This window comes from Diabrotica virgifera, chromosome 6 (genome assembly GCF_917563875.1).
Source record: "Diabrotica virgifera virgifera chromosome 6, PGI_DIABVI_V3a".
Taxonomy (NCBI): domain Eukaryota; kingdom Metazoa; phylum Arthropoda; class Insecta; order Coleoptera; family Chrysomelidae; genus Diabrotica; species Diabrotica virgifera.
Window position 1 is genome coordinate 142,002,298 of NC_065448.1, and position 16,594 is coordinate 142,018,891.

Consider the following 16,594-nt stretch of genomic DNA (forward strand, 5'->3'; position numbering starts at 1 on the left):
AGTTTCATTTCTTTTTATCTCACAACTAAATATGTTGCCCATATTTTGCCGGTTATTAGGGCACTCATCACTGTACATCCTTGCTGATGTGACAATACCTCCTATCTGTTTTTTCATGAGTTTTGTATGAGAGATGGAAAAACATGTTTTAAGGTCACCTCCTGTGTTCATATGTAAGTTTTGACTTGTTTTGTAGTTCATAGATAGTTTAATTTACTACAAAACAAGTCAAAAAATATCATATGAAAACGGGAGGTGACCCTAAGTCAAGTTTTTAGTCTCTCTTACAAAACTCATGAAAAAACAGATAGGATGTATTATTACATCACTGACGATATGTGGCCATACCAAATAATACATCCTTGATAAATATAAACATTTTTATTGAACAAAATCTTTTCATACATTTTTTTAATGCAATTTACTGATATTCCTAAATATTTCAAAAAAATGTGTCACATTTGCTTTGTAAACCTTTCTTTTGCCTTTCGTAGCCACATATTCCGTTTCCTTCCTGGTTTTTTGTAGACCACTTCTCTCAGCTGATTCTAAAAAAAAATAAAATAAATGGTAATTTTTCTATCCTTTACAATTAACAATCAGAAGAAATATTATTTACAGATAATGATATGCATAATAATAATAGGTTTGTTCTAGCATCAGTTTGAAACCATCAGCGAATAGTGGACCAGCGCAAGTAGAGGGGATCGCACTGGTGACTGTATTATGTTCTTTTACTGACCAACTGTTTGCTGATGGTTTTTGACTAGTTTGACTGTTTGCTAGAACAAACCTAATAATAATGAATATTTTGTATTTTGACAATGACATCTGATGTGGAAGTCAAAACATTAATAAAATTATTTTTTCAAGTTAACTTTCACATGCGCGTCTTAAAATTGTACTTTTAATACTTATATCATAAATAACTATTAAAAGTATCTTAAGAGGAAACAGTATCGATCAACAGGTAGCGAAAATGTGTTCCAAGATTGCGGCTGTAATTTTGAATATTTTTTCGAGATATTTGGCACACATATTCGTAATATAATAAAGAATGGCGGTACAGAGCCCAATTTGAAAAATATATTAATATGTGGAAATTACTCTGTAATTAAATACAATATAAAAAAAACGAGCTTGTACCGCCATTAAGAAGAACAAAAAAATACACTTTCTTCAAATACAACTTTTTTATCCGATTTTGTGTTATTTTGGAACTACTAAAATTTTTTATTTCATTAGTAGTTCCAAAATTACACAAAATCTAGGCATCGGATAAAAAAGTTTATTTGAAGAAAGTGTATTTTTTTGTTCTTAATGGCGGTACAGGCTCGTTTTTTAAATATTGTATAATTACAGAGTAATTTCCACATATTAATATATTTTTCAAATTGGGCTCTGTACCGCCATTCTTTATTATTTTACGAATATGTGTGCCAAATGCCTCGAAAAAATATTCAAAATCACAGTGACAATCTTGGAACACGTTTTGGCTACCTGTTTATCGCTACTGTATTACCTTAAAACATTGTAATTTGCTAAACCAGTATATTTTACTCTACTAGCTACCTCATTTTCCACTGTTTCTAAAGACTTGTTTACATGGGTAGAGTTTTGAGGAGAGTAGAGTAGCGGTAGTACTCTACCAAAAATGGCTTGATACCATTCACATGAGGAGAGTACAAGTATAGTACTGATGCTAGTATAGTGAAACCGATTTTTGTATTTACACTCTTGATTATAAGTGCACCTTAAATTCTTAATTTTTTGCTTAAGCTCGTTTACTCCAAAGCCCCCTTTGCCATTCTTTCGACAATTTCATCCTCTGCAGCTTGCTGCAAACTTTTATTTCTGTAGTATACACTACCTAAATTCCATAAACACTGGTATTCGCCGTATTATAGCTCTACAAGTTTTAAAATTTCATCTTCGGTGAACTTCATTTTCACTATTTACACAAAACACAATTCCAGCCAGAATGACAGCGCCCCCATGTACTCTCCTACCTACTCTATTCTGCCATAATTGAGCGTGTTCCATGGGTAGAGTGTGCAGCCGAGTAGACATTTTGGCAGTCGTGGTGGTCATAGAGTAGTTACTTTGCCATAGGTTGCTAGTCACTCTACTTTAACTCCAACTATACACTCTACCAGCTATTCTACTGTGCTGAGCATTTTTACAGGTAGAGTTACTCTACTCTATCAAGTACTTGCATCATTACTCTACCCGTGTAAACAAGTCTTAAATCTACTGAATGAAAATCTACTTAATCTTAATCTACTCTTAATGAAAAATGTCTAAAATCATTTACCCACCTAGTATTATTGTAGAATTTAAGACAGTCCAGTGCCTTATAAATAATTTCAATATGAATATTTTTCCCTTTAATTCTCCTTTGATACCACTCCATTTTAGATTTTGGGGAACTTATTTCATTGTGTTTATAGCCCATATTTATTGAAGGAACCCAATCTGGAGATTGTTATTATCGATTAAGTCGGCTGGTTTTCCTATAAGATTAAAATGTTAACATCTTCAAAAATCGTTACTGTTGTAATTGTAACTTACCAGATATAAAATGATTACAGCAGACAGGACAGGAAAATTTTCATTTCGCTAGTAAAACCTGTACATTGTATTGCATTTAACCATTGTTGTCTCTCAGATACCTTATTTAGTTCAGTTTAAAAGTGAACTTTATCTTGACTTTATCACAATTACTTTGCATTTCACACTTCAAAACACAACACCAATGAAGCATATTATCTTTCTAAATTAATACTTCCAGAGAAAATGTTAAATTAATCTTTGTACAACACAAAATTACAAAGAAATACAACTAAAATTATCTAAAACTCATTAAGAACAGATAGAATAAGATTTATCTTTTACACCCAGTATAATAGCCATATTGACATATATTATTATGAATCAGTAGAAACGATTATATTTAAATTTGGTAAATATAACTCCGCACGACCACGCAACTCAAAACACAAGTACGCAAACACGGTTGCGTGAAGCGTGGCTCGCAATCGTGAAATTTACGAGACTTGCTCGACCTGTAGATTCTTGTGACTTTCTTGGGTGTGAATCTGTCTTTTTAGTTTACTCCTCCTGGTTAAAAAATAAACTATAGTGAACGACTGACGTTTGACATTCGATTGAGAGTGTTCTGTGTTCCATTTGTTTATGTTTTTATTCTTTGTTTATATAATTTATAACCTAAACCTAGACAGTTTTGTTTTTATTTTAAATAAAACTGAAACTGTCTAAACTAAAATGGATAATATTCTTGAAGAACTTTTGTTTGGGGACGAAATTAGCAAATGCCGTTATACATTTAGCAGATGTACCTACCTCAAATTATTCCAGAAGGATGAGATGAAATTAAATATATATAAACCATAATTCAATATCCAATTTAGAGAACATTTTCGTATGTCCAGAACTACTTTCCAGGTAAAATTGTATAACAAATTAATAACATCATGTATATTATATTGTTATATTTCCAGGAACTATTTAATTGTATTGGTCATATCCACCAATTTGAAAACAGAATAATTCTATTGGAAAAAATTAATGTTTATGATGTGGATGCTAAGTAAACCAGATAATTTGTTGCTGGGGATACGTTTGGTTTGCCAAAGAGCTCTGGACATAAGATTTTCACCCAAATAATATAGAATTACAAAAAATTGGAAATAACTAATCTTGAATATCAATGTGTATATTGAGTTTAATTTTATTGTAAATATTCTATAATATAATTTTATTGTAAATATTGTATTAACACATTTGTGGACACATTTTCATATGCAGACAGTAATTTCCCTTTGTAAGTACATGTATATATAGTCGTATCTGCGAATGGGTTAATTGTAAATCGTAATCAATAAAAATTTTTTGTGAATCAATAAAAAACTGGTTTGTTTGAAAATAAATGTAGTACAAATGTGGTTATAATATTTATTTTCATGCTTAGATAAAAACTAAATGTATTGTAACACAACCTTTCATATATCTTCCTCCTCCATTGTTAAGCAGAATTTGTTAACAAGAATTGTCCCTCCATTCTTTTTTTAATAAGAGGAATTTCTTCCTTAGCGTTCCTAGTATTTGGTTGTGGCTCTAAAATTGCATTTGTTTCACTGAGAGCATCTAAAAGGTCTCTCAATCCTTATTTCGTTTGACATAGCCATACTCGTAGAAATAATTCTATCTGTATTGATGGTATTATCAGAGAACAACGAACACATGGTGGTCTTCAGAGTGCTCCCAACTAACAGTACCTTATGCTGCTGCGTTTTCTTTTACTGTTTTAACCCTTATCCGGGCAAGTGGGGCTCAATAGGCCCGAAACGCCATGTCTTTTATATGGAAGTAAAATGTCTTGCCCAGATAAGTATTAAAGTGAGCTTTCTCGTTTCAGAATTTTTTATCGAATACAGCTTCAAGATAACGTAACCATGCAAAATAATTATTTTTTCCCTTTATAGGATGCCAGCAACAACTTTGTAATGTAAGATTGCTTGGAAATGTGCTTCTGTATGAGCATCATAAAGGGATGTCTACTGCATTCCCAGTTTATCTCAAGAGTTAGTTGGTTGTGATCAAAGAATCTTATTAAAAAATAGATTATATCTCCCTCTAGTTCTTTTTTCATAGTACTTATATTAAATTTGGAGTATGCCTAATTCCATGAAATGACAACAAATAATATGATTGTAAATAGTTTTGAAAAAGCTGTTTAAACTGTATAATTAAATTTTTTTTAAAACGTCTACTTTTAAAAATTTCGTACCTAGGCCTGGATCCCGCATACCAAAAAAAAGTTGATTAATAGCAAGCTCAGATTTGTTAATAGCTTAACAGTGTCTAGTTGGACACACTTTGATGTATAGAAACACTGGAACAGGGGAAGCCTTAATTGTGGAACGTGCCATCCTGACAAGTTTATGATTGTGAAAACTAGCAGGTTGTTTTTAAGTTTATTCAATAGCAAACTTTGTATATTATAATATATGAAAAAATTTTTGTCCGAAAAATATGTTGGGCAGTTGGCTGAAAGACTTTGGTCGATGGCCTTTTAGTACATTGTATCAATAAAGTATGTCTCTCTCTCTATGTTGGGCATTTTAATAATTCCGACACGTAGAACATGTCGGAGGATAGGAATTATATTGGTGATAAATAGCAGTCTGATTTTGCATGCTAATGAAAGAGTAGCAAATCAATTGGAAGTTATGTCCGACACAATACATGAGACGTTTTTGTAGTCTGACGTTCGAAACCTGTAACCTGTTCAACAATTAAAACTTCCCGTTCCAGTGTTTGTTTTAAATTAAAACATCAAAGTTTGTCCGACTAGACACCGTTAAGCTAATAATAAATTTTCAGCTTGCTATTAATAAACTTTCTTTTGGTATGCAGGATCCAGGCCTATTAACTATTTAACTCGAGCAGATTCCATTTTACCAGCGAATATATATCTCATTCAAAATTCAGCATATCTAGATACTTAACTTAATGAAATCTTACCAGAATAATAAACGTTTATTACAAGAACAAGAAAATTTTGATAATAAATTAAAGATTCGGTCAGCTGTAGAAAGGTATGAACTAATAAAATGCAAAATTAGAGGATTAAAATTTGATACAGAAAATATTCGATTAACGAACATTGTGTTTTACACAATTTTATAATATAGAAGGCAATAATGTTCTGGATAAATGCAATATTGAGTAGGTATGCTAAATAAAGAAATTAATAATATAACGGTGGGTGAAGAAGAATAAAAAATTGGAAATATTATTGAAAATAACTAATATGGAGTATTATTGTATAGGTATCTACCTGCCTATATTAAATTTAATTTTATTGTAGGTAAATATTAATTACAAATAGTTGGTATGCAATCAATACCAATTTTTATAAGATTTGTGAATCAATCAAAAACTGGATTGTTGGAAAATAAATGAGTTAGGTATCTACTATACACATATTGTGTTAATATTTCTAGTAACTATATAAATAAAAAAACACAAATAGTTCTAACTTAATTTAGATATTAACTATATATAGGATACATATAAATAAGAACTACAAATATTTACAATAAATTACATACAATAATTATTGTATTTATATTCAATTTTAATTAAATTGTCCATTTTACTTTGAACTTAATTTTAAAGTTGGCGGGATTCAGCTATCACAGCACAATAACAAATTTAAGGCTGAATAAAATGGCGAGCGCTTCCAATCCGATTAATTCAGCGCACCGTTCACTAGTAAAAGAGCTTCCAATCCGATTGCAATCCGATTCCAAGCTCTCTGTTTGATGAACGCAACCAATGACTTTGAAAAAACCGTTTCGCTAACTTTATGACGCTGTCTGTGTCACTGTCAAATTTTTAAGGGATCAGTGTTGCCACTGTTGCCAATAATGAGGTAAAGTGCGGCCGATATGTGAAACAATTAATTATTGTGCATTTTAACCATTTACCTTAAATCATCCTTAAATTATACTTACGTTATAATACATATAGACCAGTTAGGATCTGTTTTTAGGTGGATGTGAGAGGTGGCATTCAGATTTTTGCGGATAAAGTTAGGTGATAACTTCGTTAATAATAATTGATTTATGCTCCTTCTCAAATATGCCCGGAACATTAATAAAAAAAATAAAATACTTCAAAAAATTTCCTTTTTTTTTCTACTTTTTTGCTTATAACTTAAAAACTATTCATTTTAGAACAAAGTCCTATAGGAATAAAACAAAGATAATTAAATTTTCTATCAGATGCGATTGGTTAAAAATGTCTTAATTTATCACCTTTGCTTCAAAACAGCAATAAATATAAAATAAGGTGGCAAAACAAGCCTGTCCTTATAGGGCTTTTCATTCACAGTCATTTGTTTCGAGCTTATGTCATGTGTCACATAATATTAATATATCTACGGCATACGTTATTGGTATATACAATAATACAAACCAAAGACGTATGACGTAGATATATTAATATTATGTGACACATGACAGAAGCTCGAAACAAATGACAATCGATGAAAAGCCCTATTCAATGATTTTGCATCACTTAGGTTACACTTGGAACCTTCCTAATTCGCTTAGAAAATTTTTGTAATGTGCTAAAACCGTACACCAAATTTCATTAAAGTTGACTTACTAGATTTTGCATAATAATTTTGCAATCTAAACTTTTTTAAAAAATTAAATTTTTTTAAAATCTTGCACAACAAAAACTAGAACATACAAAGATTTGTCAATTTTTTTACATATAAAGAAGTATTCCACCTATCTAATGCACTTTACAGAATTGAAATCGGATTATTTAAGCAGCTCAGCAATGTTTTAAAGTTATAAACAATTTTTTGGCTTACAAACAGCCACAGCAATGTGCTGTGACCAGGAGGGGGTGCTACGGACTCCTTTATTTAGATGGACTTACCCAAGTTTTTTATGTATTTTGACCCGTAGAACACGAATTTTTTGGGTAACAGTTGATCCGGATGTCGATAAGATTATTATAAACAAAGAACTTGAGGAATTACATAAAATCGATTTTTCGCAAAATAAAACATTTTTTTTTGTATTTCTTGGGTAATTCTAAGCAAAAAATGTTCTTACAAGTTTTTTCGTAGGATGCGTAGTTTTCGAGATAAACGAGGTGGAATTTTTGAACGCGAATAAAGTTTGATTAAAAAATAAAATAGCAATTCTGCTGACAGCATTTGAAATTTTAAGTCAAATTATACCGGTTTTAATTATTTGCATTGCTAAAAATTAATTTTTTTATTATTAAACAAAGCTATTTGTTTATAAGCCAAAAACTTGTTTATAAATTTAAAACATTGCTGGGGCCCCCTTAAATAATCCGATTTTAATTCTGTAAAGTGTATTAGATAGGTAGAGCACCTCTTTATATGTAAAAAAATAGCCAACTTCTAAATGGTCTACTTTTTGTTCAGAGAGATTTTAAAAAATTTTAACTTTTTTAAAAACATTTAGATTGCAAATTTATTATGCAAAATTTATTAGGTCGATTTTAATGAAATTTGGTACACGATTTAAGTATGTTACAAATAATTTCCTAAGCGAATTACTAAGGTTTTAAGTGCCACCAACGTGGTTAAAAAATAGGTATTGAATAACAACAGACTTATTTTGCCCCCTTATATTGCAGAAAAGGTAATACCTTAAGACATTTTTTACCAGTCGTATATCATACAAAATTCAAATATCTTTATTTTATTTCTGTACGACTTTTTTCCAAAACGAATCGTTTTAAAGTTATAAGCAAAGAAAGCCGAAAAAAATGTTGATGTTTTTCGAAATATTTAAATATTTTAATTTTTTTATTAATGTTCCGGGTATATTTGAGAAGGAGCATAAGTCAATTATTATTACTGAAGGTGTGACCTAACTTTATCTGCAAAAATCCGAATGCCACCTCTCACATCCAAAAATAGACGTTTTTTCGCAGATCCTTACTGGTCTAATACTGAAATTTGGATTTTCAACATATTTAATACAATTAATATATTAATCTAAGCGTCATCTACACAATAATTGTTAAAGTATCAGAAGTAAGAAAGAAGGAAACTAATATTTCATCACTAGAATGTCAAAACGATTAGCAAAATCTTAAAATAATAATCATAATGAATCATAACCTTTGTACTTACTGATATTAACCATCGATTACAATTTAATTACTTATTTGCGTTGTAAATATTACACGATAAAAATTAAATAATAAATTTAAAAATTTCCAGAATAAGTTGCATTAGTAATCCGCTAGTTGGCGATACCACCTATAGGTACTAATTATTAATTGAAATAATTACACTTTTATAAAAAAGAACTTTTTATAATAAAACCTTTTTATTATTTATAGGAAAGAATATAAAATAATTTAACGATAAACGATTTAACGATAAAATGCTTAAAATTCCAAAAATTACACTCTAATAAAAATAGTTATTTATGAAACAGTTCGTGAAGTATTCGATATTTAGAGCACGAGCGACAACGGAGCGAGTGCTATAAATCGCGTAAGTTCGCAAAAAGTACTTTACGCCCAGTTTCATACAATATTTTATCTATGATAAACAAACATAAAAACTGTAACTCTTCCTCACTGGAATTCATTTCTATTCTACAATTTTTAGAACTTTGACATTTAAAAATCCTAACTACTTTCAAACCACAAAACTGCCAAAAATTTTGTTGTAAGTCATTGCTGATATTGTCATCACCATGACAACGCGAAAGTTAAGGATTTGATTATATGAAAGTGTACCAAAAAACCCACTGAAAGTGTGCGAAAAAGTAAATCCCATTTAAAATACATTGTTACTTTACGCACACTTTAAACTCTTCACGCACTGCTATCTATAATGACAGTTTTCACAAACTAAAAACCTATACATAATATGACATAGAGTAAATAAAGTACTTTATAAAGTAACTCTCTATGTCGTATTATGTATAAGTTTTTAGTTTGTGAAAACTCTCATTATAGATAGCAGTGAGTGAAGGATTTAAAGTGTGCGTGAAGTAACAATGTGTTTTAAATGGGATTTACTTTTTCGCACTGTTTTTAACTTTCGAGTTGTCATGGTGACAATCTTTAACTTTCGCGTTGTCATGGTGATGACAATATGAGCAATGAATTACAACAAAAGTTTTAACAGTTTTGTGGTTTGACAGTAGTTAGAATTTTTAAATGTCAAAGTTCTAAAAATTGTAGAATAGAAACGAATTCCATTGACGAAGAGTTACAGCTTTTTTGATTTGTTTATCGTAGATAAATGTATGAAACTGTGCGTGAAGTACTTTTTGCGAACTTACGCAATTTATAGCACCCGCTCCGTTGTCGCTCGTGCTCTAAAAATTGCGTGCGTTCGCAAAAAGCAGACTTCACGAACTGTTTCATAAATAAATATTTTATAATATCAAGGTTTTGTTCTTGTACATGTACATATGTAGGACACAACATGACAAAATATGAATTTCTATTGGATGTATTAACTGTTATTTATAATTATGATTCTAAAAATTACACTAGTATAAAATAGTATTTTTTATCATACCACGGTTGTTTAAAATGGTGTATATAATTTTAAGTATATAAACTTTTAATTATTTATTAAAACAATTTAAAAAAAGATACGCAACAGCCGGGTTCCAACTGGGGACCTTTCGATGTGCAGTCTAATGCCACTGAGGCACCATCAATTTGTAGATATCGATTTATTAACGTACTTTAAAATATCATTGCATTCGTCACATTTTTAAAATAGTTTGAAATTTAAAAAAAAAATCGATTTATCCATACAGTGTGATTGGTCAGTGGGCTCTGTAGATCCGTTATAAGTAATAGATAGTAATAAAAGTTAATAACAAAAATTGTAGCCAACTTTGATTACAAATTGATAATCAGTAATCGTAAATTGTAAGTTTTAGACAATTATTCAGCCATGGCTTACTTAAAATTTGGAAAGATTTAGACCCGTAATTATTAATAATTTTGCTCTGAAAAATGAAAATATCTCGAAAACCAATAAATTTACACATGAATGTTATACAAAAATTATAGTATAGTAATGGTACTTTTCGATAATGATATATACTGAGAAAATAATGTACTTGCGTTTTGACTCACCCTGTATTCAATATAAAGAAAATTAGCAAAAAAAAAAACATTTACGAAAATTTTGACAATAAATAAAAAAATATGACGTCAATAAACCATTGAAATTGTGCTTGCTTTTATTTATACGTGTAGTTAAACTTGTTACGATTTTCATAGAAAATTGGTTATAAGTTTGTAAATACCCCGTATAATATACCAAACCTTTATATTTATTGTAATCGAAAAGTTACAAAGATTTCGAATATAAAATAAAATACAGGGTGTTCTATTTAAAAAAACATAAGTTTGGTCTGCCACTATGTTATCGAACACCCTGTAACATTCTAACTAATTTTGTAATATAAAGCTCAAAGTTCGCTACAATTTTTGTTTTTAAGTTTTATCGCTATACATTACTATACCGGATCTACGGAGCTTCACCCCACTATATAATTAATCACCCTGTATAATAGCAGTTAAATGTTGCATTGTTAGCTAGTTCTAAGCTATCCTGAAAATTTCAGGTGTCTAGGTAGCCTAGAACTATTTTTAAAATGGATTACAAAATTTGCGGAGTCCGTGACACCAACCAAGCCAAGTATATAAAAAGATTTTAAAAATAGCGCAGACGGTAAACAGTTCATGGTCTTTGACCATAAATATGAATTAAAAAACAATAATTTATTGTGCAGAGGCAAGTATATAATCTCACATAGGTATAACAGAAAGTGATAGGCTGTCACAAATTTAGGGAGCGAAGCGTTCATAAGACACACAAGCGTTCATAAGAAACACAACTGTTACTGCTCCATCGGGAATTGCTCCCTCACTTTTTCGTCTACGTCAGTCAAGATTTTTGAAGCTAGAGCGTTGCCAAAACAGAATGACTTTCCATTATGGCCACTAGGCGAGCGGCATCAACCCCTAAAATGACGATACACCGACCACGAAAATCCACTTTCAGGTGAATGACCAATTTTAGTAATTTTTTATATTTTCGAGGTCGCTAAATCCGAATATGGAGTTTATTTTTATCTAAAATTGGTGGAACATATTCAAAAATAAAATTTTATGCAATAATGCGAAAAATCAATTTTGAAGATTTTTCAAATTTAACTCGATGTACCTTTTGGTCGCTCTAAACATTTCCGTTTGAAAATTGTACTGTGTCATCTTTGAAGCATTTAGATAACAATGAGATTTGTCTAAAACGTTTACAAAAATTAAAAGAGGAGTTGTTAATTTTTAAACAGTTTGTCGTCAGATTTCGTTAGTTACATGTTTACTTAAAAAAGTTAAGTTACAGTTACCATCTTTTTAGTTTGTAATTTTATCCAACACAGCATTAAAACATAACTCATGAAGAAGTTTTCTGGAAAATTTCAAGTCAAAATATGCAATAGGAAAAAACGTTATGTGACTTTATAGACGAGTGGGACTCCCCCAAAAAACGCTTATTTCTCGAGATACTGACTACGGCGTGGTGAATGGCTAATTTTGGTCATAATTTATGTTTTTGAAGGTGCTGAAAACGAAAATGAGGTTTATTTTGAATTTTAAGTGGGGGGAACATTGTCAAAATCGCAATTTTACCTTAAAAATAAAAAAAAATTAAATCACGTTTTTCTTAAAATTAAAAGTTGCACCATTTTTTTTACATATGAAGCATTTTGTTCTTTGTACTCTATATTTTAACATAAACTCGATTAAAAAGCTAAATTTCAAATTTTGTCACTCAACTTTTGCGATTAAACTTTACAATTCAGAAATCTGCGCCTTTTACTTTAAAAATTCATAACTTTTATTTTAATAATACTTAAAGATTAAAACAGGCCTATTGTATTCAGAAATGTGAGAGATATACACTATAAAAATTTCGGAAAAAATATCAAAATGGAACAGAGCTGTAGCGAGTTAAAAGCAAAAAAAAGTGATTTAATTTTTTTTTATTTTTATGGTAAAATTGCGATTTGGACAATGTTCCCCCACATAAAATTTAAAATAAACTTCATTTTCGTTTTCATCGCCATCAAAAATATAAAGTATGACCATAGTTAGCCATTCAACGCAGTGTGGTCAGTATCTCGAGAAATAAGCGTTTTTGGGGTGTGCCACTCGTCTATAAAGTCACATAACTCTTTACCCATTACATATTTTGGCTTGAAATTTTTCATAAAACTTCTTCATGATTTATTTTTTAATATTGTGTTGGTTGAAATTATAAACTGAAAAGTTTGTCACTCAACTTTTTTAAGTAAACATGAAACTAACGACATCCGACGACAAAATGTTTAATAGTTATTGTCCTTTTCATGATCATTTTTCAGTGCGTAAAAAATGATAGGAAAAAGGGTAAGTCCGTGATAATACACATTTATGACATTTATTCTAACATGACATTTTAGTTAAATCTGACAGTTGTCACATTTTATTTTCAATTTGGAATAAAAACAAATCAAATGTGTTTCTTGCATTTATAAAATGGTATTTTCTTTGATTTGTATAGTCTTATAAATTATACAGATTATATTTGTAATATTATTATCTAATTAAAAAAAAATATTTTTTTATTATAGCGCCATCTATCGACAACTAGAATAACTAGAATAAATGTTATAAAAATGTCACCGACGAAATGTAATCACCGACGTGCCTTTTTTTCTGTTACATACAATTTAATGCGTTAGAAAGAAATCGAAAAACTGTGACGCACTGAAAGATGATCATGAGAAATACTGTATTTATGATATAAGTGTTAAAAGTACACGTTTAAGGCACGCATGTGAAAGTTTGCAGAATGAGCGAAGCGAGTTCTGCAATTCACATGAGTGCCTTAAAAATGTACTTTTTAACACGCATATCATACAATATTTTTTCTACAAACGTAATTACAGGACAATATCTACAAAAACTTTTACTTGAACTTGACTGACATTCCATTTTTATATTTTTTTGACATTACATCAAAATTGCCTGTACGGTCAATACGAACTACAGGGCCATAAAATTTTTAAAGCACTAGTGCCTTAAAGTAGCATTTTTAACGCTCATATGGAGTGCTAAAAATTGCATTTTTAACACGGTTGTAGAAAAAAATTATTAACTCCTCTTTTAATTCTTTTAAACATTTCAGTGAAATCTCATTGTTATCTAAATGCTTCAAAGATGATACAGTAAAATTTTCAAAAGGAAATATTTGCAGTGACCAAAGATACAGTGAGTTAAATTTGAAAATTCATCAAAATTGATTATTAGCATTTTTGGTTAAAATTTGGTTTTTGAACATATTCCACCAATTCCAATAGGTAAAATTCCAATAGGTAAAATAAACTTCATATTCGGATTCAGCGACCTCGAAAACATAAAGAACGACCAAAATTTGCCATTCACCTATCATGGTCGCCTCTTCGATTTATAAGCCTCAAATTAGGAGTGTGCCGCTCGTCTAATATTTCTTGTACAGTGAGAAGCTAGGCATCATTACTTGTCAGAGATATTTTTCTTTGTTTTTGTTAACTGTCCAAAAATAATAGCTATTATTATTTACTTAATTAATAATGTAAATCGCTTTTCATTACTTGCCGAAATACAGTGATGAGCGCGCTAATAACCGGCAAAATAACGCAAAAGATAGAAAACATAATACATTGTAAAGTAAAAAGAGAAGAAACTAATAGAGGTGGAAATTATCGATATAAACGTATAAATTAACTTTCACAAGGAAAAAGTTTTCCTGTGGTTGGCTGTATACCATGTAATACAAAAAACAGTAAAATCCTGTATAAAAGGTATATTTAAAATCCCTCAAAAGGGCCACATCAAAATCACATAACTAGTTTTCGACTGGTTTACCAGTCATCATCAGTGCTTACCTAAAATGAATATAACCTGATAACATAATGCAAAGATATTGAAATTTTGACTATATGGTTAAAAAATTATCAGTTATACTCACGTGCAATGTACATGCTAACCACCAAGATAATATTTAACAAAAATATGTGGGTCAAAGCCCAGTTAAAGTAGTCCGTCAAGGAAACATTGGTTTAAAATGCTACATTAAGTGTGGATGTTTAAAATATTTAGCTAATCTGCCCCAGGCAACATCTGAGCTGTGGATATGACTTGTTCACATGTTGAAAGTATGACGGCAAGTGACAATGAAAAGGATAGGACCTCCGAACGATGACAAGACAGAAATGACAGTTCCACAGGAAGTTAAAAATTAACCTTTCATATTTAAAGACTAAGGTGTACAGCTTGTTAAGATTAGAAATGATGTAACAACACACTCCATTGTGAAAATGATCATTTAAAATCCATTAAGCTAGTTGTTATAGTTAAAAATGTATTCACGTATACTGTAAGTGCAGTTAGGCAAACCACATTACACAAAAGTTTTGTATTCGATAACTAAATTCGGTAATCAAATCTTATTATCAAGAGATCTAAGATTTAAAAAAGCAATTTTGTATTGATTTAAAGTTATCAAATTTATTTAACTTATTGGTAGCTGTTGGAATTTGTGTAAGTGTGTAAGAAATCACAATGGGGGTGATTGAGGTGTAAAAATGTCCTAAATAATCTGGGGTATGTATCATTAAGAAAGCACAAGCTCAAACTTAGGCGACTAATTCTTAAAGACCTCGCAGGCTGCCCGGATCCCTAAGGGTCCAAAAACCAAAACCGTAATAGGATGATGACAGTAGGGGCTGGGGGGTATGAGATGTCTGTGAGGAAATTAGTGGGAAAGGAACATTAACGAGACCCAGAAAGAAAATTAGACTTTTGATTTGGTTTTACTAAAGATGAGTGTTATATGTTGGTAATGACAGATTGAATAGGTACGGTGAGCATAGCCATATGTAGAAATATAGCGGTGGGTTGTATGTAGATGAAAATTTGTATAATGTGGATGTCTGTGGATGATGATATCAGTAATTTATATGTATGTTATGGATGGATAAAAGTGGTTAGATGGCTAAAGATGACAAAAGGATTATTGTGGCTAGTACAAGTATAAGTATAGTATAAGTACTAGTATAAGTGTGAATATGATCGAAATATACCTTTTATACAGGATTTTACTGTTTTTTTTTATATAAATTAATTTAGTATTTTATAAAATTCTCAGCTTGTAACACTGATGATGCTATTTTTAGAGAGCGAAAACGTTCAGTGATATGTGTGGCCCTTTTAAGGGTTTTTTTAAATACATATACCATTTACAAAGAAAAAATTTCATTAAATTTACTCATATTCTAATGTTTTGGCAATGCTTGACGTCTGAAATCTTGACTGACGTAAGGGTGTTTTTGTAGTAAACCGTTAGTAAACATAGTGTAGCTTAGGTTAGGCTGAATTCACTGTTTCACTTACTGATGATTGTAAAATTTGTAAGATTTTTATTGGAGGCAAATGTTCTTTTTCATGTAATTTCATTTAAAAATAGAGAGTTATCAAGTAACTCGAGGAGAATACGGTAACGTTATTTTAGCAATGGAGCATGCGCAGTATGAATATTGAATAACGGAAATGATTTTAACGTTAACGTGCTCCGTTACGGTAGGTCGGATAGCGGGCTTAAATACGGTAACGTTAGCAGCGAATCGCACCAATTCGGCAGGACTCGGAGTGACTCGGCCATTTCAGTTCTGTCATGTTCATGTAATAAATAAATATGTTGTGTTATGAAATTTTATTTTGTATGTTAACAGGTGTTTTGTCTTTGTTTTCTTGGCTTGGTTTTGGTTGACTGTTTTGGTTTGGTTGAGTTTAAAGTTTTAGTTCCTCTCAGCATTACTTACCAGTACAGGTATGACCAGTTTCTGTTACAATTATATCTGGTATCCCTAACAATTGTACAAGCCTTGGAATATCCTGTTTTTCAAACCGAAAATACTGTTTGGCTTGTTCAGGTTCTAAG

The 16,594-nt window shown here is 30.5% G+C and overlaps 2 long non-coding RNA genes across 2 annotated transcripts; one reads left to right on the forward strand and one right to left on the reverse strand.

Annotated features, from left to right (window-relative positions):
• Positions 1-421: 421 nt before the first annotated feature.
• LOC126886355 (uncharacterized) lies at positions 422-2,914 on the reverse strand. Its single transcript, XR_007698573.1, has 3 exons — positions 2,572-2,914; positions 2,319-2,513; positions 422-548 (listed from the first exon to the last, which is right to left on the reverse strand). It is a non-coding gene; the product is annotated as an uncharacterized LOC126886355 (long non-coding RNA).
• A 166-nt stretch (positions 2,915-3,080) lies between these two features.
• On the forward strand, positions 3,081-3,972 carry LOC126886354 (uncharacterized). Its single transcript, XR_007698572.1, has 2 exons — positions 3,081-3,465; positions 3,522-3,972. It is a non-coding gene; the product is annotated as an uncharacterized LOC126886354 (long non-coding RNA).
• Positions 3,973-16,594: the final 12,622 nt, after the last annotated feature.